Here is a 23461-nt window from a genome sequence, read left to right as displayed (position 1 = left end):
CTGATTTTTCACCTTTTTTCACAGTTCGCTGGGAGTTCTCTTGCATTGTCAGGTTTCTGAGCACACAGTCACATTTTTAGGATTTCTCTAAGCAAGAGCTCTACAAGTTGTCCTTTTAAATAAAAGTGGGGTTTCTGCAACAGAAGCTGAGCATTAGAAGACACCCCTAAATCTCATAGGGCCACTTAGAGGATGTAGCTGCACACATGGCTGCAGAGTGGATGAAGAAGGATGTTAGTTACTGGAGGTTCAGCATGTTTGTGTTTTGTTCAGTCGCAACTGAACACTTTTTGGTTTTAACCTATCAAAATTAAGGATAAGCTTTCTGGAGCAATCTCTAAGGACTAGGACTCACTGAATGCTGTATGTTTGCTTCATCCCCAGCACTGGAAAACAAAGCTGCTTGTTAGGTGGTAGGCAAGGTTGTTTTCTCTGTTCTGAAAGGCTTTGAACAGTGCTAGTGGTAGGAGTGCATCACCATGAAATCACTGACATAAGTGTACCACACCCAGACAGAGCAGCATCTCTGTGACCAAGGAGAGAGCATAGCTTGGCCTTGTTCCCTGTCAGCCTCAAGCACCCTTTCTGACAGCACTGAGTGTCTTCACCCCTCTCACCCAGCCACAGCTGTGATGCTAAGCATGATTTGGCCCGACCAGAGTTTTGTCCCATCTGTCAAGTGCCTCTGAGGCCCCAGGAGCCAGTGCAGGGGGCACGGGCTGCAGACTCCCCATCTGTGCCACATCTGAGCGGGCTAATGCAGTGGAAAAAGAAACCACCCAGCGCCTGGGGCGTTGATGAGTTAATGCACTCTGCCTCCCTACTGCCGGACAGGGCTGAGGTCATGCAGGCCAGGAGGCAGCTGGAGCAAAAGTAGGATATGGGGGAGCAGGGCAGACTGATGCTGCCCATTGCAAGGCAGCTGCACATCCAGTTGCCCTGGGCACCTAGGTGGCATATTTAGTGACTGCACTCCAATTTGGGGGTTTTGCCCCTATTTGTATTGAGAATTTGACCTTTTCCTTCAGATCCAGGCATCTGGCCTGAGTCACCCAGACATTTAGGCTGCCAGGAATACAGTCTGTGCCGATGGACTGGGAGAGGAGAGCATTTGCCAGCCTGGGGTAGGATGATCCTGCAAGCCTCTGTTATGCAGGCATCTCACTGTTGGTTTACTTCACTGCCAAGGAGAGTGATGGGGTCCTGATATGTGCACATGGGAAGGTGAATTTCTTACACCGTGATCATTATTTCCTGCACAAGGGCCATATTAAATCCTAAAACGTTTCTATGAATGGGTAATCAGCAAAGAAATGGTATGGGTTTAGTACATTTATGAAGGAAATCTGATTTTTTTTCAGTAGTGGTCCAAAGGCTTGATAAACGTTTCCAGGTAGTTATATAAAAATAAATGTCAAAAAACCTGGCACAAAGCTGGCAGCTTGCTAAGTAGTTACATTTCACAGCTACACAGAGAACTCTTAATTGCTTAAGAATTTAGGGTCAAGCATACAAGCATGTATTTTGACACAACTCAATCAGGATTTTAAAAAACCTCCACCAAGGCAGTCAGCCTCTCTGAAGATGGCAAACAGTCAACTCCACAGGAATGTCCAGCTTGTGCAGTGGTGAAGCCACTGCAAATCCCTCAGCCACTGGCAGTGAGGGAAGCAGGGAGCTCAAAACCAGGCAGCCGACCTGGCTGTGGTCTGGCTGCTTGGCTGCGGTTCATCTAGATGAGCAGGTCATGACAAACCAGAAACAGTATCAGCAGCCACTGACTGCCCCAGGTAGGCAGCATCACAAGGATCTCACCACTTGGTTAAGGAGGATTTGCATGAGCAATGCCTGAACTGCACAGGCAGTTGCTGGGGTTATTTTGGGGAACAGAGCCTTGTAATGCCAGTGGTGCCCTGGTAATCCTACCAGCAGAAATTGTCTAAGTAACAGTATTGAAAATAGCAACTTTGGGTATGCTAGGTACCAAAATTGGGACCCAGGGCAAAAAATAATTATGGTGAACTGCTTGTTTGCAAGTCTTGGGTGGAAAACAGGAGAACAATAAACGCAAAAGTGGATAAGCTAGGCAGTGTCAAGGGGCTGCCAAGATGTGCTTGTCAAGCAGCCCCACACTTGAGTGGGAGCAGGGCAGCAAACCAAACACATTTTTCTGACACTAACACATGGATCAGACCTGCTTCTGGTCACAACATGTGGTCATAGGGGTCTTTCTCTCATCAACAGAGCTGCATCTAGGTGGATGCACAGATTGAGCATTGCTGTGTCAATGCCTGTTCCAAGCAGATGACACCAACCTCTTCCCACCACTTCCTAAGACAAACGTTAATTTTCTCAGTCAAAAATTCACAGCTGAAAATACCTTATCTCCCCTCACCCCCCAATGAAACAAAAAATCCAAACAACAAAAACAAAAAAAAAAAAGAAGAAAGGAGTGTATCAAAATCAGTGCTCTGTAAAGAGTAACCAATGCATAAACCCTATTTTTTTCCCTATGAAGGTGTTGTCTTGCTCATTATTCTCCTTAGAAAGAGTACAGACAACTTTCTTCCAAATCATTTTTCCTCATCCAAAAAGCAAAACATCACAGGCACTCATCAGAGAATTTTTTAGGACATTGTATTTCAAATCAAAGAGACTCTCTTTAGCCATGAGGGAGAAGAAGGCTAACAATTAAAAACAAACAAACAAACAAACGACAACAACAACAACAACAACAAAAAACCTTAACCACAATACACCATTATCCACAGATGGAAAGTCTGAGTTAATCATTTAGAGGATTTTCCACTGTGTGTCTGGATTTTCTAGACACAGCTGGGAAAACTTTTTTTTTCTTGTTTTAGTCAGAGAAACACAGTCACTATCACAAGCATTTATTTCTGAATTAAGAGTGGAAATGTAGCTGCAACAGCACAAGGGGAACAGCAAATTTGGAGACTAAGAAAACTGAGCATGTGTAAAGATGGTAACCTTCCTATTATTTCTTAAGAGTCAAGTACAAATCATTATAGTAATGCCTAAGGTGACAGCCACATGGATTGGGTTAGTGAACACACGGGCTAGTTAGCTAGCTTTGCTGTGAGGAGGCATATGCTGCAAGCCATGCCGGTATCATCATGCTTCATTTGGTTTTTTTCTGTCAGTTTGGTTTGGCCTCATACCCAAAGCTCTGGAAGACTTCCCTTTTATAGGTTAACTGACTCTTATCCTGCTCCTTCCCCCACTGACACTTCTCTAGAGTCTTGTTATGCCCAGGACTTCTAGGAAACAATTTTTCCAGATGCTCCATTTCTTGTGTCCCAAGATTTCCCTTCACTCCCTCCTCCATCTGACATGTTCCTTAGGAGGAAAGGAAACAACCAATATTCCCTGCCCGTAGAGCCCTGTAACTGGGCAAAATTAGAATACTTGACGGGGAATCTCAAACATTTGTTATTCCACCCATCAGACTTTGGGGATCTCCAATCTGGTATTTATCTCCAAAATCAAGGACTTCACAGCACAGGTACATCCTCTGATGGGTGAGTCTTTAGAAGTCTCCTTATTAACCCAAGTCAGACTGAAGGACACAGAAAATCCTTCTGAATATTGCTGCTTTGGCAGGTTCCTGGTTACCTTCTGGGTCTCTGCTGTCACCTCCTCACTTAATCTTAACCCTTGCCTATGTCTATCAAATCTCCATCTTTGACCTTTTCTTTGGCAAAGGGCTGCAGGATCCTGAAATCAGGCCATCTGTAGTGGGTACAGCCTTTTGAGCAGTCCACCATCCCCTTCCCAGCAAAAAAGCACAGATCCTGGGAGTTTGTGCAGAACTGATGAGCCTACAACAGGGACAGGTCATTAAATGCTTTTTTTGCCAACTCCCTCGAAAAATGGCAGCCCCATGTAACATGGTGTCACCTAGAGGCCCTACTAAAAGCTTGCGGAGTGAAGACCATGAGAAAGGGTCCAAGCTATGTTGATGTTGGCACCTCCAAAAGTGACAGAACAATAGTTGGATGCTTCTGGGCTAGCACGTCCCACAGAGTTCTGCTCCTGCTGTTCCCCTGCACTAAAAGTACAACCTAGCCAACTCTCTGGATAGGGGAAAGCACTCCATCCTGGTTCTGACAGGGAAGCAAAAGGCCATGTCTGTGAGTCCAGAATACTCCAGTAATAGGAACACCAACCCTGGAGGCAGGAAAGAGCAAATTTCAGACAGTTCCCAGGACTCTTTTGTTTCTGTCTCTGGATCTGTGCCACATTAGATCGAGGTTTCTAGGGATCAAATCACCAAGGCTTCTTCCCTTCCCCTAACTTGTCACACAGTGTAAAGGAGAGAATCACAGTTTTGTTTATTTGCAATGTCATCCATGTGGCAAGGGTAGATTTGGCCTTTGGGGCAATATGAAGGAAGAGTTCTTTCACTGCATCACACCAGCATTATTAGCGCCACAAGTCAATCTGGCATGCACAGCTGCTCAGCTCTTTCCCAGAGGATACAGTGCCTGGCAGAAGGAAAGGAAGAATGTAAGGAAAGAGAAACCTTCCTCTCAGAGTGAAGCACCCAGCCATATGCTCATCAAGCAAACAGTGCTCTGTTGAATCTGATTTATCAAAGTTTGAAAAACCTCTGCCTAAGCATGGTTTCTCCTAGGAGTCTTCCTCGCAGAGCCCCATCTGCCCTAGACTCACTGATTCCTTATGCCATCCCTGCCTTGTGCCTATATATGGTAACCAGATGGATTCATTAGCAAAGTAGCTCATCTAGACTGTCAGCCACAAGAAAAGGGAGTATTTTGCATAAACATCAACATAGATGTTTAAAAGTGTAGTCAAACACACAGGTGAGGAGAGCACACTGTATTTGAGTTGAACAAAAATGCTCCCGGTGGTCTTCTGCCCTCCTGAACAACATACGTGATTCTACAGAATGTTATCCTTTCTAAAGAAACCTTAGCCACTCTCACAGAATCTTTCTGGTCTTGACCTCCAAAAGGAGATGCCAAATACTGTAACTGTATGGTATGCTTTCATCAAGGGAAGCATAAATTTCAAGCCAAGATACGTGGCTAGGTGGTTTTGGCTTCCTTAGATCCTGGCACACTCCTGTGAAGTCTCCTGCTCAGTTTCCCCCTTTTCATGATTGTCTTCTTTACCTTGTTACAGATGGCTCAGACAGAACTGAGACTGCACATCAGATACCAAGCCAGTGAGACATGATGGGAAGGGAACATTTATTCAGTGGCCTTTCTTTTTGGTAGGGTAGATAGCAGCTTTGTACAGCACTATCAACACCTGGAAAACCTAAGTCAGAGGAGGACTGCTGCAGCTACAACTGTGATTGCACTGACATGCAATAAGCAGTCTTCAGAGTCAGCAAACATAAGGCATATTACCCCACTCTCCTCACCAAAATGGGATAATTGTGGCCTGTAACTTTGGCATGTTCATACAGCAGCCACTGGCTGAAATGCTGTAGCCAAAAATGGAATCAACACTACTGCAAAAGAAAAGTGCTAACAAGATCACTTCCTCGGTTTCAACAAAGCTGTAACAGGTGTCAGCAACAAACAGCTGGAAATGGATGGACACATTCACATCCCTTCCCAGTTCTCAGGCGTTAGGCACACATCCATCACAATTGACAGGTGGAAGGTTAAATGGTGACAAGCACATTTCACTGGGACTGAGCCAGCCTAGCCAATGTGAACAGATCAATACTGACTTTGGTCAGAACTGGAAGGTCTCTGCTGGCAGGTCTCTCAGCAGATTTTCTAAACAAAGGAAGACACCATTTGTTACTACAGCAGAGAACAGGTGCCAAAGCTGAACAAGACTCAAGACAGAAGTATCATGTGTCCAGCCAGAGTGTGACACCAGAGACAGCCACTATTCCAGTGCAGCACCATAGTAACAGCCATGATCTGCAGCAGAGTGGGCACCAGGCATTGGGGAATATGGTGTTTTCTCTTCTGTAGTGGTTTCCTGGGTCAGCCTGCCACACAAGGCTGCTGCACAGCCTACTGGGCTAATATTAGTCTAGAAGGGTCATCTGAAGTGTTGGAAAGCCTTAGGGGAGCAAGAGCTCCAAAGTGCCTGGGAGGACAGAGCAAGAACAGAGGCATAGATTTGCCTTAAGTGTCAGGAATTATATGCCTGGCATCCCACAATGAAGATGTGAGTAGAAAACAGACTACCGGGGGAAGACTCCTGTCTTCTCCTCTCATGTAAATCTACAATTTCTTACTCCTCTCCAAAGCAGAAGAGAGTACTCTTTATATGTCTCTCTTTTCTCCTCAGACATCAACATCAGCATACATCCTCTAAATTTCCACCATCTCTTTCCTCCTCACTTCCTCACAACTGAGTGCCCTCTTTCTCCTCACAGTCCTGACTTCCTACAGCACTCAAACCCAAACCTCAGCACAGAAACTCTCAGTCCCCCCACTACCCTGCTCTACAACACTGGTGCCCCCTTGTTGAGGAGTCCCAGCCCCACTGCCATACATCCTCAGACTCATGCTCCCCATCTCCCCAGCAATCACTTATCTTCTTATTATTGCTCTTTCCCAGGCTAATTCTAACTTATCACCCTGCCTGTGCCCAGAAGCCAACCCTCCATCAACGAAATGGGCCAACAGACTTGACCTTCAATATAACTTGAAGCAGCAGGAAAGATGCAGAAAGTTCCCTCCCCACCTACCCCACTCTCGTTCCTTCTCACCATATGGAAGTTTTGCCAAATGCCACATTTAGCCAGATCCACTCCGTGCAGACAAAATGCTCTAGCCAAGAAATACCATTTTGCATTTGAGACTTTTTTCTACAACTTCACCCCAGATTAATTACCTTTGCACCCCCCACTTTTTACCTCAGCCCTAGTTTTTCATCAGCAATTAGACAAAACAGCTGCCACTTGCTCCTGTGCTACAGGCCTCAGCATTAGTTTTCACCATTTCCATGCATCTTCCTCTGCACCCTAGATAACTGTACTAAAAGCCAGATCTGGTAACAGGCTGTACAACATCTATCTCTCTTCTTCTTCCAGAAAATCCTCACCAGGAATACAGAAGGCATGAAAAGGACAATGCAATACTCTAGCATGGTGATTCTATCTCCTCCAAATCAGGTTTTATCTGAATAACTGAGGCCACTGGTGGGCATTGCCTGTCATTTCTTACTCTCCATCACTCACCATCCCCATGTGGATCTAGTGCCTACAGGTGGAACAAATGTGCTGCTACCAACTCCCTCAATTCCAAACATCCTTCTTTATTTTTTTTCAAAAGCTTGATTTTTTTTGTTCAGTGTCATACTGACTTCTTACAATTCTATTAAGCCAGCTTTACAACTTCCACATAGCTATCTCAAGATCTAATCCAAGCCCAAATCCAGCCCAAGGGAGAAAGCTGTTCAGTTCCACAATTATGTGTTCCAATTCTTCACAATTCTTTTTCATTTATATTTTTTCTTTAGAATGCTAGATTTTTAATAGCTGATGCAGAAGCAACATGCTGTTTTCTTCCCTTTCCTTGGTGTCAGAAATACTCTCTTCTGGCTTGAAAACTTGCTGGATTCCTCTTTTCTGAGAGAAGCAGAAGATGAATGATGATAAAGTGATAACTATTTGAGACAGTTCTGGGAGATATAAGCTTTTTTCAAAGCCTGTTGGAATTGGTAGAAGCCTGCTTTTGCCTTTGGAGTCTCTCTTGGTTCTTCCTAAACTTTGGATTTGCAATGGCTGCCTTAAAAGTAAATATTTAGTTTGATTGCAATTGTGCTGAGCACATTTAACCTTCACCGCTTTGAGTAGTAGAGGGAAACCATGAGCTGTGCTTAGGATAAGGCTGTTGTGCAACTTTTTTCAAGTGCAGGACAAGCAATTCTTATTATATTTTTCATACTGGTAGACTCTCTGAAGGCCAGGGCACACACTCATGAATTAATCCTCTTACACTTGTCAAAAATGCAAGCCCTAGCAATCTGACTTCTCAGATGAAACAAGTGAGGTAAAGAAGCTGAATGATGTGATCAAACCACAGATGCAAGTGAGTGTTACACTTAATAGAAAAAGGCTGCTCTCTGCTTGGCATGAGATACCTCTCAGCCAAGCACATCTCAGTCCCTACTAAATACATGGTTCAGTCCCACAGCAGGTAGTCACATACATGAAATTAGAGAAACACACAACTACTTTACAAAACCAAGACCCAAATATCACAGACTCACATTCACAGTTTTAGACAGTCAAGAACTGCACATGAGCATAGTTCATTTACAATGTCTGAAGTGGCCACAAAATAGCCAGCCAGCCCAGGTGCCTCAGGAGTGAGTTTTGCAAAACTGAGATGTCAAGGAGGGCCTGAATTTCCCCAGGTTGCCTGAGCTTGAGCTGTTGGAGCTGAGTGGAAAAAGAAGAGAATTATATCCTTGAGGCAATCAGGTTTGCCCCTCCATTCTCCTCCTACTTGAATGGGGAAAACCTTTCAATTAATGACCTCAGATAATAAATCTGATCACGTCTTGGATTTCAGTTTCAGGGATGTCCTAGTACAGCAGGTGGGACCATTTTATCACTGTGTGGGTGTGACCAAAGCTATGTATACTAAACCCTCTATTCATTTTCCATGAATTGTTAACAATGGGCCATTTTCAATAGCTGCCCAGGTCACATCTGACCCCTCAGTGTGTGAGCTGGGTGTGAAAGACACCTGTGAGATAAGAGTTGTGATAACTCCCCTCCAGGAAGTCTCTAGCACCTCCACACCCAGCCCGAGGGGTCATGTCTGCTTATGGGCCATCAATGATTCCAAATACCCTATGACTCCCAGAGTGAGATCACTCATTGTGTAATTCCCTGCCCTGGGGAGGTACTAGGCGGTCCCTCCTGGAGCTGAGAGGATATAATCTTGGGGGTTTGGGAACTTGGGGACCCATCCATCAGGTCCAGAGGAGGACCAGAACCTCAACAGGACTGCGACTGTCATCTGCACCAATGGGTTTCTCACTTCTTTTTACTTTGGACTCAGGGAGGACCATGTGGGGCTCAGCCCAGGGGCTAACAAACACCATTGTGTTTGTGCCCCAGGTGGCTGGGTTATAATTCTGGGGTTTGTGGATTAAAACCAATTTCTCTCTGTATGATTGCATTTATTGTAATTTTTTTTATTAAATTGTTACTCTGACTTATAATCTCACTTGTGTTGGTTAGTTTCTCCTGCCAGTTTACTTTCAAACCAGCGTAAGGGGATTTTCTGAGTTTGGATGGAACATTTTTGCCTCTCTTTGCAAGTCAGTATTTGTCAGTGTGTTAGCAGGTCTCTTGATACCAATAGAAGATCACTGTTTTCTGTAGGTAAAATAAAAAGGTTCAGCTTTTCCCAAGGATTCATTCAGCAGTTCTTTAGATACACCTATGAAACGCAGGCAGATTTGCAACAGCCAAAACTACAATGAAAACCTCTTGTACTTACATAATGGGAATGTGATTATTGCTAAAATAACTTGCCTAAATAACGGACTTTCTTAAATAATGGCTTTGATTTCTGAAGAAAACAAATACCACAGTCTTATGATGACACAAAAGTACCATATCATCTGGTGGCATGACAGGAACACTTTTCTCATTTCCTGCATTCTTCCTGCATTTCCTGCAGGGAATGCATTTTTTGAATGGCACATATACATTGCTAAGGTAATCTTTATACTGAGGCCATAGGCCTCAAGCCACACAGCTGCATTTGATGCAGCTTGAGGATTTGCAAGTACCTCAGCAAGGGTCTCTTCTGGATATGAAACATTGAAACATGTGGAAAGACTCACTGTACTGTGTGCACTAAGGTAGCCTGGGGAAAAAGAGATTGTCAAAGGTCTTTTCTTTTTCTCTTTAGGAAGCCATGTTTTAATTTCATAAAGCCAGAAGATCTCTGGGATCCAAGGAATACTTTACAAGAATTGGTAGGGATTGGGCATAAACTCCATCATTTCAATTTGGCCAAAGTGCGTGGCTGTGGATCTAGTGGAGGAAGATAGCGGAATTGAACAGAGGGACACAATCTGTCTTAACAACCACGAGCATGGCTTTTCCTATAGATCACAGCCAATAAAAGGTCTGGGAGATCGCAGTATGCACACCACACAACTGTGTCTACAGCTAATGGATCTCAAACCACCAAGATCTTCTCTAAAGATGGCACAACAAGTCACCAGTCAAAAACACCCTGCATGGATTGGAATCATCCTTATGGGATGGCACCATATAATTCAAATAATATTGCAGTGGTAGACTGGACAACTATGGCGAAAACTCATGTCCTTGGAGTGGACTGGAGAATGAAAACCGTCCTGAAGATGAACATAGGCTAGAGCATATGGCAGAAAATAAGGTACAGTATGGATCACCCAAAACTGTTAATATTAGTACTGCTTACCCCATGGGAGAGACCAATATGTGGAGGATGTTTTATTAGCATTGCTTCTTCCACAAAAAGTTCACAGTTCAATCTAAATATTTTTTAGAAGTTGATATTTGACTTTTAAAATGTTGAGTCACATGACAAGGAGGCTAACAAAGGTGCCCTGAAAGGACATACATTGTACTGAGATCCTTTGGTTCCCCCCTTGCCACATCCTGTCATGCATCACCATAGTTTCTCCCTCTAGTACCAAAAAGAAGGCATCATCATAGATGGGGACCAACCCCAGTCCTGTATTCAACACTGTCTTTCTGCCACAAGGAAGTCTTCATCTTCTGTGCCCACAGTCTGCTGAAGCAGCACTGAGAAAAGTGCTGAACACTGAAACACAATCCGACCAACCTGGGCAAGGCATTTATATTCATTAAAGAGATAATTAAAAATAATATAATTATTTGAAGTCTAAATATATATTCATAGAGTGTGTGTTCCCCCAAGCAGTCTGCTAAATTTGACCCCTGTGGTGGCAGGCTTTCTCTTGAATGTCTAACTTGACTAACTCATAGGTGGCAAAATTTTGATTAAAGAGTTCTAGTTTTACCTGGGTTTTCCAAGAAACCAAGAACTTACTGGGTTATGTGTTACTTACTTGCTTTGTGTTATCTGTTTATACATCTGTCTGCTTCCCATTAAATTTTTTGAATGCGTTAGCCAATTTCAAACAAAAGTAGGAGAGAGGTCTCAGGGAAAATAAAGTTAATGTAAATCAATACTTTATTAACGTTTGTTCCAAGGGAAAGACAGGGAGAAGCACATCCCTTTGAGCAGCAGTCAGCATTGGCAAGTGGTCCACTCATCTAGGTATTTTGTAGCTGCCAGAAGTATCCATGAGGACATAAAATGCGAGATGGGAAATACTGATAGACGTGCCAGAGGTGTACCCAAAAGAGCGAATCTCTAGGAAAGAGACTTCACAAAATACTGTGGTTTTTGTTACCATTGGCAGAAGTTACTTGTGATTCATGTGCCCTTTTAGCAGGCAAACGAGGCCATAGTTTTCTTGGTTATTCAAAACTAACACAATTGGTCTCTTCTAAATTTTTCCAGCTCAAACTAGAGGAGACCGTCTTTTTATTTGCTAGCAGAGGGAAGAGCTCCTGGTTAAAAAAGGGCAGCTCTTTGATGCACACCCAGGATGCAGCCTTAGCATTGCAGACAGAGAAGGAGTTAGGAAAAGAACAGCAGAGTTAAGTTATGGAATGGCATTCACTCTTGTCCATCCTTTCCTGAGTCTGCATTATGGCAACAAGAACTTCTTGGCATATAGGAGACAGAGCTACATTGCACTGTTTAATCCTGATGCATCCCCAGTTGTTTTGGTAGTCACTCAAAATGTAGAAGGCTCAGTGAAAAAGGACTGTATCAACCCACTTAAAAATCTTGAAGTATAAATACAAGTTACTTTCTCCCAGAAACTGACATTATTTTAAACAAGATATCTGATGGGAACCTGCAGAGTCAAGCAGTCAAAAATGTCCCAAACTGCTTTAATCAGAAAAGAAAAGGCTATAAACCATCAAGCATTGCAGAATCTGAGGGTGATTAGCAGAGAGTACATTACTTAGTAATTTGTCAGTGTTGGCCAAGGTTTTACAGACTGGTATTTTTGCCCCCAACATGTCAAATAATCCCTTGGAGCAGGGGGCAGAGGTCTGCAACATCCCTACTGGGTGTGAACTGAGGTGTATCTTTAGATTGCTTGCCCATTGCCCTTATATGCTGCATGGGCTTCGTACATCTCATGGACTGTTACTCTGTGGTCCACACGTCACAGGTTAAAAATGCTAATCTAGCCCATACCAGCCATGTGAATGCATGAATGCCATTTTAACCATCACTATTATTTTCGAGTGTGAGTATTCTACTTTCTTCCATGTAATTTTTTCAAATGTTTTACTATCTTAAGAAGTGGAAAACATCCAATCTAAATTTCCCTTCCTGTAATTTCAGCCAGCTGCGTTTATCTTATCCCCCACACTCAGAGAGAACAGATTATACCTTTTTCTCCTGAAGCACTCCTGTAATTATATGGAAAAGGATCATAAGCCCTCGGAGTTCGCTTTTGTTCAATATTCCTTGTAAGTCCTGCTGCATATGTAACTTTGTTTGTATTGAGACAGGCCTGCTAGCCAGCTAAAGCAAAAATGCAACAGTCCACTTTCTCATTAGAACTAAGCCATGATTACTACAGCTAGCTGTCACCAAGGGTGAAGAGAATGTTCTGGGATTGTAGACCATAAATATTTGGGACATGGAGCTAGAAACACACAGATTCAAACTCAAGCTCTGCTGCTGCAAGTCTGTCTGATATTGGGCAAACTGAGTCCCAGTTCACAGGTCCTTCACTTGACAGACAGGTCTAGAAATAACAATTTGGTTTGCTTCACACAGGGTGGCCAAGGTAATATAATGCTGAATATCGTGCAGATGTTGTAAAGTCTGGTGGAAGAACTCACTGTTATGACAGTCTTCCATGGGAACAGGTGTCCTCTCTTAGAATTTATTTTAAAAAATTTGTTCTGAAATATTCCAGGTGTTTTTAAAAATTGAAGATTTTCAAGAGTGAGTACATCAAACTCCTGGGATATCAGTAGCTTCCAAGTAAACATGTGGAAGTGCAGGACTTCAGAGTACCAGGAACTCCATAGGTAAGTACTGATATTTGAAACTCTCCAAGTAAATGATTAAACTGATTTGTCTAATGTTGCTGTGACCCATGAGTTTCCTAATATCAAGCCATCTGACCCTGCTGACAGCATACTCTCTAGGGTAGGTGTATTCTTCCTTCCAAGTTGATTATGAGTAACAGGATGCTTTCCACTTCTGGCTGTTGTTATTTTTGTATCACTGTAGGAAAGATCTACATGGAATCACTTAAACACTCACTTTTTCTCCAGACCGGAACTTTCTATAAAATCATCTTCCCTTAGTTGTGCTAGCCAAGAGACTCTATCAAAGCTTCATACACAGCTTTATGGGCTTCCTAACTTAAAAAGAGAAGGATTTGGTTTTTTCTGAGTTTAATACATTAAATTCTAAGACAGTTCTCCCTGCACAAGTGCTATAGAGAGAGCACTATTTCAGAGCATTTTCTGAAAGAGAGTGGGCATATTAAAAGACTCCAGTACATCAACCAACACCACGCCCACACAAACCACAGCTGAGCCAGAGAGAAAGGGAAACAAACCAACCAGCGCCATGTCCACACAAACCATGGAGGAGCCAGAAGGACAACAGAAACCGATTGCAGTTGCCCCTGTCCAGAAAAGAAAATCAAAGACCAAATCAGTTTGTATAGTGAATGATGAGGAAGAGTCAGGACTTTCACCTCAAGCAGAAGAAATGGAGCCAGAAATAATCACCCGGTCCCTATCCCTGGGAGAGCTGCGTGAGCTCCGGAGAGAGTTCACACGACAGGCAAATGAGTCCATCTTGACCTGGCTACTTCGAATCTGGGATGCCGCAGCCAATGATACAATTCTAGACGGGAGTGAGGCAAGGCAGCTGGGATCCCTTTCTCGAGATGTGGTCATTGATCAGGGCATTGGAAAGAGACAGGAAACTCTCAGCCTCTGGCGGCGACTGTTGTCAAGCATGAGAGAGAGATATCTTTGTAAGGAGGACCTCCACGTACAGCAAGGACAGTGGAACACGATGGAACAAGGTATCCGGTGCTTAAGGGAATTAGCCGTACTGGAGATAATCTTTTCAGAGGATGAGAGATTCCCTAAAAGTCCAGATGGTGTCCAGTGCACGTCCCAGATGTGGTTAAAATTTGCACGACTTGGGCCAGAAATGTATTCTCGCTACCTTGCAACATTGCAGTGGAGAGAGGGAGAAGACAAGGTGGGCGCACTGGTCAGTAAACTCAGGATTTATGAAGACACTGTCACTGCTCCATTACGAGCCCACGTCTCAGCTATGGAAACAAAACTGGCTGAACTGGAAGAGAAGATTAAGGAAGGACTCTTCCATATCTCCCCAGAACAAACGAGAGTCTCTGCCATCAGAAGCAGGCGTCTTCCAGCTAAGGAGAAAGGGTACACTCCACATGGCAATCTGTGGTTTTACCTCCATGAGCATGGAGAAGATATGAGGAAGTGGGATGGGAAACCCACCTCTTCCTTAGCAGCTCGGGTACGTGAATTGCAAAGAGGCACAACTAACACAGGGAATTCTTCAAGGTTGAAGGCTGCTCCGGTCTCTCGTGGGCAAGCCTCCAGGCAGTATAGGAATGATGTTGTTATGCCCGATCCTCTTGAAGGAACCTCCCGGTCGTATTCACAGGGAGAGCGCAGTGAGTACCATGACCAGGACTACGGGGGCCCTGCCTCTAGCCAGGTAGAGGAGAGGGACAATCGGGTTTATTGGACTGTGGATTCGGTGGCCTGGCACATCAGACCCACAGAAATACAAAACTTTAGTGGACACTGGTGCACAATGCATGTTGATGCCATCAGGATACGTCGGGGCAGAATCCATCTCTATTTCTGGGATGACAGGGGGATCCCAACAGCTGACTGTACTGGAAGCTGAAGTCAGCTTGACAGGGAAGGAATGGCATAGACACCCCATTGTGACTGGTCCAGAAGCCCCATGTATCCTTGGCATAGACTACCTCAGAAATGGATATTTCAAAGACCCAAAGGGACTGCGTTGGGCCTTTGGCATAGCTGCTGTGGAGACAGAGGAAATCAGACAGCTGAGCCCCTTGCCTGGCCTCTCAGAGGACCCTTCTGCTGTGGGACTGCTGAAAGTTGAAGAACAATTGGTACCGCTGGCCACAGCCACAGTGCACCGTCGGCAATACCGCACTGACCGAGACTCTGTGACCCCCATACACAAGATGATTCGTGAGCTGGAGAGCCAAGGGGTGGTCAGCAAGACTCACTCACCCTTTAATAGCCCCATATGGCCAGTACGAAAGTCCAGTGGAGAGTGGAGGCTGACGGTGGATTACCGTGGCCTCAATGAGGTCACACCCCCGCTGAGTGCCGCTGTGCCGGACATGCTGGAGCTTCAGTATGAGCTGGAGTCCAAGGCAGCCAAGTGGTACGCCACCATCGACATTGCCAATGCCTTTTTCTCCATTCCGTTGGCAGCAGAGTGCAGGCCGCAGTTCGCTTTCACCTGGAAGGGGGTGCAGTACACCTGGAATCGACTGCCCCAGGGGTGGAAACACAGTCCCACCATTTGCCATGGACTGATCCAGACTGCACTGGAAAAGGGTGAGGCTCCAGAACACCTGCAGTATATCGATGACATCATTGTATGGGGGAACACAGCAGGGGAGGTTTTTGAGAAAGGAAAGAAGATAATCCAGATTCTCCTAAGAGCTGGTTTTGCCATTAAACGAAGTAAGGTCAAGGGACCTGCTCAGGAAATTCAGTTCCTAGGAGTGAATTGGCAAGACGGGCGTCGCCAGATTCCAACAGAGGTGATCAACAAAATAGCAGCTATGTCCCCACCGACTAGCCAGAAGGAAACTCAGGCTTTCCTAGGTGCCGTGGGCTTTTGGAGGATGCATATCCCTGAGTACAGTCAGATTGTAAGCCCTCTCTACCTTGTGACATGGAAGAAAAATGATTTCCAGTGGGGCCCTGAACAACAACAAGCCTTTGAGCAGATTAAACAGGAGATTACCCATGCAGTAGCCCTTGGGCCAGTCAGGACAGGACAGGATGTGAAGAATGTGCTCTACACTGCAGCCGGGGAGAACGGCCCATCCTGGAGCCTCTGGCAGAAAGTACCTGGGGAGACTCGAGGACGACCGCTGGGATTCTGGAGTCAGGGATACAAAGGATCTGAAGCCAGCTACACCCCAACTGAGAAAGAGATCCTGGCAGCTTATGAAGGAGTTCGAGCTGCCTCAGAAGTGATTGGCACTGAGGCACAGCTCATCCTGGCACCCCAACTACCAGTGTTGGGCTGGATGTTCAAAGGAAAAGCTCCTACCCATCACGCCACTGATGCCACATGGAGTAAGTGGATCGCTCTGATCACGCAGCGAACCCGAATAGGGAATCCTAATCGCCCTGGGATTTTGGAAATCATCACCAACTGGCCAGAAGGTGAGAGTTTCGGATTGTCCTCTGAAGAAGAAGAGGAGCAGGTGACACGAGCTGAGGAGACCCCACCATATAACCAGCTACCAGAAGAGGAGAAGTGATATGCTCTCTTCACAGATGGCTCCTGCCGCATTGTAGGGACAGGCCAGAAATGGAAAGCAGCTGTATGGAGCCCTACACGTCGAGTTGCAGAAGCGACTGAAGGACAAGGTGGATCAAGTCAGGTTGCAGAGCTGAAAGCTGTTCAGCTGGCTTTGGATATCGCTGAACGAGAGAAATGGCCAAGACTCTACCTTTACACTGACTCGTGGATGGTGGCAAATGCTCTGTGGGGATGGCTAGAGTGTTGGAGAAAGGCTGGCTGGGCAGCGCAAAAGGAAACCCATCTGGGCGGCTGAGATGTGGCAGGACATCACTGCCCGGGTAGAGAAGCTGAGTGTGAAGGTCCGTCATGTAGATGCTCATGTACTCAAGAGCCAGGCTAGTGAGGAGCATCGTAACAACGAGCAGGTGGATCGAGCTGCCAGGATTAAAGTCTCTCAGATAGATCTGGATTGGCAGCACAAGGGAGAGTTATTTCTAGCCCGATGGGCCCATGATGCCTCTGGTCATCAGGGCAGAGATGCGACATACAGATGGGCTTGTGACCGAGGGGTGGATCTAACCACGGACAGTGTCTCACAGGTTATCCATGACTGTGATACATGTGCTGCCATCAAGCAGGCCAAGCGGGTGAAGCCTCTATGGTATGGTGGACGGTGGTCGAAATACAGGTATGGGGAGGCCTGGCAAGTTGACTACATCACACTTCCCCAAACACGCCAAGGCAAGCGCTACGTGCTGACCATGGTAGGGGCAACCACTGGATGGCTGGAGACATACCCCGTATCTCACGCCGCTGCCCGGAATACCATCCTGGGCCTTGAAAAACAAGTCCTGTGGAGACACGGCACCCCAGAGAGAATAGAGTCTGACAATGACACCCACTTCAAGAACAGCCTCATAGACACCTGGGCCAGAGAGCACGGCATTGAGTGGGTGTATCATATCCCCTACCATGCTCCAGCTGCTGGGAAAGTTGAGCGATGTAATGGACTGCTGAAAACAACCTTGAAGGCGTTGGGTGGGGGAACTTTCAAACACTGGGAGCTGCATTTGGCAAAGGCCACCTGGTTGGTCAACACCCGGGGCTCCATCAATCAAGCTGGCCCTGCCCAATCAGAACTCTTGAATACTGTAGATGGAGATAAAGTCCCTGTGGTCCATACGAGAGGTTTGTTAGGAAAGACTGTTTGGGTTAGTCCCACCTCAAACAAAGGCAAACCCATCCGAGGGTTTGTTTTTGCTCAAGGACCTGGTTGCGCTTTGGTGGGTAATGTAAAAAGATGGAGAAACACGTTGTGTACCACAAGGGGACCTAATTTTGAGTGAGAAGAGTTTGTAATGTTTCATTGTATATATGTATATATAGGTAAAAGGGGAATTCAATTTGGGAATGACTAGATGGTGTAGAATAAGGGGTGGATAATGTCCTAGTTCAGCAGGAGGGACCAGTTAACACTGTGTGTGGGGTGATCAAAGCTGTGTATTCTACCCCCTCTATTCATTCCCCAAGGACAATGGACCATTAGCAGCAGCTGCCCAGGGAGCCATTATCAGCTTCACACCCAGCCTGAGGGGGCGGAGCTGCTAATGGGCCATCAACAGTTCAATACCCTTTGGCTCCCAGAGTTAATCACCCATTGTGTGAGTCCCCGCCCAGGGGGAGGGACTGGGTGCTCCCTGAGGGTACATAAGTGGTTGGTAAGAAGACCTCGGGAACTTCTCGTCGGATCCAGAGGAGCAGCAGGACCTCGACAGGAGGAGATCACTGCTCTTGCCCAGACCACAGCCCTCGCCTGCACCAACAGGTTTTTCATTTCCTTTTACTCTGGACTTGGGGGAGCCACAGGGGCCTCAGCACAAGGGCTAACAAACCCCCTTGGGTTTGTGCCCCAGGACACTGGGCTATACTGCTGGGTTTTTGTGAGTTGAAAGCAATTTCCCTTTTGTGTCAGTGTATTTATTGTAATATTATTAATAAATTTTAGCTCTGACTTATAATCTCTCTCGTAGTGGGTTCATTTCCCCTGCTGGTTTGCCTTTAAACCAGCACAATCTCAAAAGGGGTAAGAGCTGGTGTGTGGGTGTGGCTTGGGCAGTTGCTTCACAGCTGTGGTCCCAGCAAGACACTCTGCTGTCCCAGGAGGGTTGAGGAGGCCCAAGCCCGGAGCACCAGCTTACCTTCATGATATCTTAGGGAAGTAAAATGTTTGTTCTTAGCTTTTCTCTCTGCTTAAGTCTGTCTCTGAAGAATTGACTTCTCTAGAGTGATTTGTAGTTAAAATGGTAGAATTTGTGTTTACTGGGAAGTGGGAAATTATTTCTTGTTATGCATAACTTGTGTAAGTGTGTGTTATATTGTAGTTTCCTCTTAATTTTCTCTTTTCTGTATAAATACACATTGTTAGTTTCAGCATAAACCTGCTTTGAGGGTTTTTTTCCCTCCCCCTCTTCTTTTTCCCTTAGCTGGTTGGGGGGAGGAGGAACCCTTTTCACTCTGTCCTGGACAGTTGGCGTTTTGCCAGCTCAACCCAGGACACAGAAGAACCTCTCATCTTGCAGTACCAAGAAAAGCAAGTTTTGTAGATCTCGAGGCAAGAGCAACCAAGGCAGAAACAGATGCCTATTATCAGTACTCATTTCAATGCAACTCCAGGCAAAGGAAGCCTTGAAAGAGGGTATTTACAGAGAGTGGAAGAGAGAACAACTTTTTCAGGCACGGGACAAGACTGTTTTTCTACAGGAAAGAGATGATTATCTAAGCAATGTGTCAATAATTAGGAGAGGTAAGTTACTGGAGTTATTAAGCCTTGGTTAGAAATCTCACTCATTATTTCTGACTTTTCATTTTTGAAAAATCTTCCAAGACTGTAGCCCAAACTCAGAAGCTGAATTATGGCACAGCTTGGTCTCAACAGAAAAGCAACACAGCTTGCTGCCTCTAACCACAAGGAGGCCAAGGGCAGCCATCAAGTAGTTCCTTTTATTAACACAGTTATTGGGACCTTCGCTGCAGTCTGTATGAGTCAATGTGATAAGTAGTATTACTGGTGTTACAATGGGTCTCAGATGAAGATATAAAGAACAAAACACCCAGAAATCAGATGCTTACTATGTGCCAGCATTGATGTTTCTCCACCCAGGTTAATAAGTCCCATAGCAAACCAGCAGTGCTCTCCTCTGACTTGGGGCACTGCAAGGTCACCTCTCCCACCCTTCACTCTCCTCTCTTCTGCCTGCACAGGACCATGTCTTTTCTCCACCTATGGGCTGGGTCCAGCACAGTACTGCAAGGTGAGAAGGTGCTTTCCACAATCAGCTGCCTTATGTTGGACTCCATTTTCCTCCATAAAAATCAGATGCAATGTATACTTTTGTTTGTCTCCTCTATCACATAAAGCCTCAGATTAGGAGGTTAGAAGGCACAGTATTGTTCCTCTGCTGAAATCATCCAGAATTTCTGCAAGTTAAACATGTCTAGTCTTTTTGTAGAAGACCAAGTGGAAAACGGAAAATACCTGCCCAAGGAATGGTGACCTGAAATAATGATCTCTACCACCTGGCTTTAACTGCTTTCATACTACATAAGTTAGAGCCTGCCTGAAAGCAATATTTAGCTCCCATTTTACACTCAGTGCTCTGCAAAAAAAAAAAAAATGGGTTCAGAATTATGTCCAAATATTGGAAAGATGAATTATTTGTTCGTAGAATTGCCTTGTTAAAGTTTAGGACTTGACATGCTCCAATGATCTGAGACCTAGAGGGAAGTTAACAAAGCTGAAGGAGAAGAATTACTGCTGATAGTGGACACAAAGAATGCAGTATTTACAGGCCACAACGACTTTTGGCAAAACTCTCAAGATAAGAACGAAACTGAAAAAGCCAACTCAGCATCTGTGCTGAAATCAGCTCCAATTGGATAAAAGTAGAAGGACATTGTGATCACTGACTCACAGGCCACCAACTCAAGAAACCCACTGACTCAAGAGAAGAGAAAGATTGAGTATGTGTCTAATTAGCAAGAGAAGTGAGAGAATAATCTAATCAGTAGTGGCTATAACACCAATTAAAAAGAGAACTATGTAACTTGTAATCAATGAACAGTGATTTCTTTGTTTCCTAAAACGTATCAATGGTGTAAAGTTTTGAAGACTGGGGAGACAGCCTACTGTGGGCTACCACCCAGCTCCTCACTTTGTGCAAAATAGAACAAAGAAATAGAAATAACTTGTCTTGGTGTGTAAATTGGCACTGCACGCTGGTCAGCTAGTCCACATTTGAGATAAGAAGAACATAAGTGCAACTTTGGTTAAATCTTAGAAAAAATCTCACTCTCCACCTTCAGAGGAGAGCTTATCCTGTACCTAAAAGAGAAGCAAATAAGAGAAGCCTGTAGAGAATTTTAACTAAGGAAAGAGAGTCTTGGCAGTTTATCACCATCCTTTCAAGTCTTACTTTTCTAAGGGAAAATGTTAATTGAGCTAGTTAGTGCCTGTGAAGTAAAAAGTCAACCCATCTAAGTCTTTCTTGTGTAAACCTCCATCTCATGCTGTCTTCCTTCCATGCACTTTGTAGCACAGTTCTCAGAGGCATCATTCTTTAAATATCCACAGTGTCAGAAGCTACCTTATGTCACCCCATCTGTGAAAACATGCAGACAGAGCATTTGTTTTTTGCCCAATTAACTAAAAATGAATTTATTAAAAGGAATATTTCACTCTCAACTTTTAAAAATATAATTTGCAAAGCCCAAGCAGATATTTAAGAGGAACAACTACAATTACAGTGGCAAGGGAGTAGGCATAAGCAATTTATACAGTTTTAAAATACTGTAATATTTCTGGCCTGATGACAGGAAAGACTTTTTTTTTTAATTCAGAGATTTTGAATAAAACCACTTTACTGTACTAAAACTATTGGAGGATTTCACACTCTGTGTGTGTGTGTGTTATCTTTAATACATCTGTTCTTCAGGAATCATTAAACTATTACACATTTTGTGGGAGGGGGAGGGGGAGAGGAGTGAAGCAAGGAAAAAAAAAGTAAAAAGAAAAATCCACTGGTAAACACAGAAAATTACCCTGTTTCTTGTAGGCATTCCAATCAGTTCTACACAATGAATATTTATATACAATGCAATTTTTAAAAAATGAGGTGAAGAATCCAAACTGGCTAGGAAAAACAGGGAAGAAAATACTAAGTTTACTAAGTTGTTATCCAGATTTTCATATGCAACTGCTGAAAGAATGGAAACAAGAGGATATTTACATGTTCTGGCCTACTGGGAACATACCAAGAGACTGCATTACATTCAGGAATGTTGCCTTGTGTGCAAAGCAGGAAACCACTTGCTGCTTGCTCACCCAGCAGAGGAAGAGAAGCACTCAGTATGAGAGGTTTATGAAAATCTAACAGAGGAAAGTACAGATGGTTACCTTTCTTTCATTATCATCATCTCACTTGGAGTCTAAAGCAAATTTAAAAAAAACTATCCAGTCCTTGCCCACATTCACAAGACACATGCAGATGAGATTAATACTGTTTCCTTTTCCATGGGAAAATGAGAATGGATGAAAATGTTTCATGCAGGAAGTACAACACATAAAATGGACCAATGCACACAAATTACCTCCTTATATTTTTCCTCTATAGAACTTTGGCTTCCAAAAGTAAGAATAGTTTTTAATAGAACACTTGTACTTGGGCTGCTCTGCCAGTCTCAGCTACATAAATTGAAAATTTTGTATGATTCATCCCTTCAGTACCAAAATAAAAACTTACCATCAAAAAGCATTTGTAACAGATACTATCCTTTATGAATTCTTCTACAAGAGCAACACTGTCATTCCTAGATGTTTGGTACCATCTGTGAGTTGTCTATGAAGCAGAGCTCCTATTCACCATTATGTGTATTGGTAGACAGACCTTCAAGTGGCAGGCAAGCATTGGAGGCAGAGTTCTCTCACTTCACCTCTCTCTGACACATCCACATGAAAAGAGAGAGATACCTCTTGACTTCTAGAAGAACATGAATGAGAAAATACAACGAGGTACAGCGAACCCAAATTCCAGGCAAAATTGCAAAGCTGAAAGAACATTGTGCCCAACAAATTTAACCTTGGTCACTTCCAGAACTACGGTTTTGTCAAATTTACTTGCTCTACAAAATCATTTGCTGAATTGTTTCAGGGAGTCTTTTCAGACCTTCACTGAAATTTAGTGCAGTTTTGGACATTTTAGCTCTGTGCTGTCTTGAACTGTTTTGATCAATTATGTAAGTCTTGTTCACCTTTCTCTTCCCTGACTATACAAAAGTAAAGATAAAATCAAAGCTTCTTCTTGGCTGTTCAGGTTAGCAACAACAAAGCCTGTTTTTTATGACAACTAAATTCAAATCCTGGCTTGTGGTGTATTATGATGAGAAAGCAAGTGCAGGAAATGTTAAAAAAATAATATTTTTAAAATGTGGAAGAACATTCCAATACAACATCATTATGAAGAGCATTACTTCATCCATAAAATAGGATAAAGAACAGAGAAACTTAAATATTTTGGAATTTGCCCTCTCATTCCCTGCCTTCAGCTGAAACACGGTTTGTTCATAAGTGAAAAATACCTCCATGTTAAACCAGTTTTAAACTGGTAGCAACTGCATCCACAATCACACTATGTTTGATTCTGTGATTCTGCTTTAGCAACTATGTGAATTATTTGTGCCATATTGCAAAACCAGTATAACAAATGTAACAATTTGCTGAAAAAAAAAAGGTAACATATATGCAGTGTAGATGCTTCATTCTTTCCACACCACTC

The sequence above is a fragment of the Pithys albifrons genome, chromosome Z, assembly GCF_047495875.1.
Source record: "Pithys albifrons albifrons isolate INPA30051 chromosome Z, PitAlb_v1, whole genome shotgun sequence".
NCBI classification, from domain to species: Eukaryota; Metazoa; Chordata; class Aves; order Passeriformes; family Thamnophilidae; genus Pithys; species Pithys albifrons.
This window is presented reverse-complemented; position numbering follows the sequence as displayed.